Source organism: Glossina fuscipes, unplaced genomic scaffold (genome assembly GCF_014805625.2).
Source record: "Glossina fuscipes isolate IAEA_lab_2018 unplaced genomic scaffold, Yale_Gfus_2 2, whole genome shotgun sequence".
NCBI classification, from domain to species: Eukaryota; Metazoa; Arthropoda; class Insecta; order Diptera; family Glossinidae; genus Glossina; species Glossina fuscipes.
Window position 1 is genome coordinate 18,499,755 of NW_023998416.1, and position 3,114 is coordinate 18,502,868.

Here is a 3,114-nt window from a genome sequence, read left to right on the forward strand (position 1 = left end):
CAATGGACTTCATAATGCAATAAAATGTCCACAATGAGTCCCATAAACAGTATGCAACGGATCTGCGATTCTCGATATTCATGGTTTGTTGCTTATTAGAGTCTCTTGTGTTTCGAGTTATTTACGACCCAATTTTTTGCGGTTCAATTCGCTGTATGTAAACCGTTGATGATAAATGTGAGATATTGAACCGATTTGATATTTTTTGTAACAAAAATAACCCCGGAATGCTGAAAATACGAATACATATGCTGGCTTGAGCTCTATATTAGGCACATATCTACTAGGTCGTGGCCACCAAGTTTTAACTCTTTCTTTTTGCTTACTTCTTTGCGACCGCCATTGTGCTACACGAGTAGAGCAGAAATTGTTGTTAATTTGATGCACCCGCGACCAATATTAACAAATAGTTGTTTCTTATTGTGTGTACATTGTAGACTGGTACCGGTATATCGATTGTCATTGAGCATTTCTAATTCCATTTGGTGTTCAAATTGTTATTAAATTCTCTTAAATTTGAAAATATTATTTATTAAAGCAGTGGTGTCTTCTTTTTTCTCTTCCCCTCTTCTAAGAGTTCACCGAGTCAGCGACTGGTAGTTCGCTATGCCAAGCAGAAAAGCTTTAAACCCACTGACGTGAAACATTTGTTTGGATTTTTCTTTTTTTCTATTGTTAGAATGCTTAGCCAACCGGATGAAGACATCCGAAAGGAATCATATACAAAAAATGAGTTTTTTTGCATGAATTTGAAGGGAAAGATCAAGTGTTATGAGAAAAGTTTGTCAAACGTGTGCAATGCGCTGAAATATGTATCGAAAATCTTGTAGAGTAAATAAATTGAAAGCAATTATTACAGAAGCAGCTAACACAACCTAAACAATACTTAGATCATTTTTCTGTATAAATTTCGGTGGCATATTGATGAATCATTCAGCAAATTTCTTGAATCACACTTAGGCACACAGAGGCTTCCTATGAAATTCGGCTAGTCAGTAAAATAATTAAGATCATCCTAAAAATAGAATAAGACTTACTACATTATTTTTATTGATTAAATCAACAAAAAAAAAAAAACAAAAAAAAAAAAACAACAGATTTATACAGAATAAGGCAACTAAACGCGACAATAAACGTGATTAAAGTAATTGTTAGAAAATTAAAACAAAAACCCAATGTTTTCAACCCAAAAAAGTCACGTAGCATTAATTGCCCATTTCAAGTTACAATCGGTGAAATTTTTCCAGAAGAACTCAACTCGATTTAACTTCCTTTTTAACAATCTTATCGGATTAACTTCGATAATCAATTAAGTCGATGCAACCGTTTGTCAATAGCGACTGAAAGATCTCATAAAATCTGGATAGTGTAAAATCTGGATAGGATTTTTTTAGTGACCTAAAACCGATTATCGTATTGCCTACGTATAATACAACCTTCAAACTTTTCATTGCACATCCTATATAGGATAAAAGATTCCAATTAAGTTGAATATAATTTCCTTCCTGTTGCAATACATATCATATATCTTTTAGTCTACTGAGGTATCCTCTTTGAAGCGAAGCATGGGTAATGTATTCCCAGTTTTTGAATAGGATTGTAATCTGACAAAAACAATTGTGCACGAGCTTCTAAGTGGTATATTTGACAACGAGTACTAAAATAAACCCAAATGCTCGACAGTGAGTGTCAAGGCACTTTCAAATCCTTAATTCAAATCGCTATAGATTAAACTACGGTAACAACGATCTTATCCGAAGATTTTGGGGGCAACGTAATAAGAGCTGTAACTTGATTAAGTTTCGTTTGTGTGCCTTTGTAATGCTCTATCCGTTCTTGTTGGTGATCAGCTGAATCATGTTGTTGTAGTTGATAGTTGAGAGGCCGCTTCGCCAGGCGCTTCGCTAGTTAGGCAGGGAATATATCGACGTAAGATCGATCGTTAGAAGCAAAATCTGCAAGCAGCTAGTAAACGCATTACATTCGGTTTTCATTCAATTTTTCAAGACTAATTAAAAAATGTCTTCGTTGCTTAACCAAGAAAATGAGTTTTATTGGATACTGAGGATGTGCCTTTGCTCTTTTATTTTACAACATTTAATTACTTTAATTTAACTTGAAATTACTACAGTTCACCTTATCTATATTGTGCATTGGCTGAGCTTGTGTTTGGATAATTTTACGAAGCGTTGCTATTTTACAAACCAAATAACTCAAAAAAGTGCAGACAAATAATGAAATGCGGTTGGTTGGATTGTGTAATGTCCAATAGTCGTCGTGCGTTGATTTACCGCAAATTAAAATATAATAAGTTGCACTTTAGTCCATATCTCGTGGTAATTTTAGGTAAATTAAAAAATAATGAACAAAGTTCATTATTACGTACTTTTTCATTTATTTATCTAATTTTCATTTATTATTTCCGAGATGAGATTATATAGGTTTAACATGAGCGTGCATATGTTATGTTTATTTTGAAAAATTTACTCATTCACACAATTCTTGATGGCTCTTCAAATAAGCTCATGTGTAGATACACATGCAGGCACACAGCACCGACACAGTTAGTAAGAGAATAGAAACACAGTTGCACAGAATCAGTTAAATAAACAAAGCAATGAGCGGTGCAAGAATAAATAGCAGCATGAGAATGAAAATATTTATATAAAATATAACAAACATTAAATAAAGCATACTAAGCAGCATGTATGTTATTACAGTGGCTTACTTGAGGGTAAATAAATAAATGTGTTTCTCTTTAATTAAATAACTAGATTCGATAGTTTAGTTAAATTAATCAAGCGAAAAGAAAAACATAAATAAATTCAAGGAAGATAAGTAGATTTAATATATATATATATATAAATATATATATATATGATAATACATCACTTGCGGTACAGGTGTATATTCAGTTATATTTTTTGGCTCATGGACGAATGCTATTGAAAACGGTTCGGATTAGACCACTTTTTCGGCAATTTTCAAGAGGAGGAAGAAGAAGAAAAGTTGTTATTTAAACAAGTATATTAAGCGAAGTGGTGCAGGGTATTTAATGGTGGATCGTGTGTCTCTGCAATGTTTATATATATAAATATGTATTCATTTAAACAT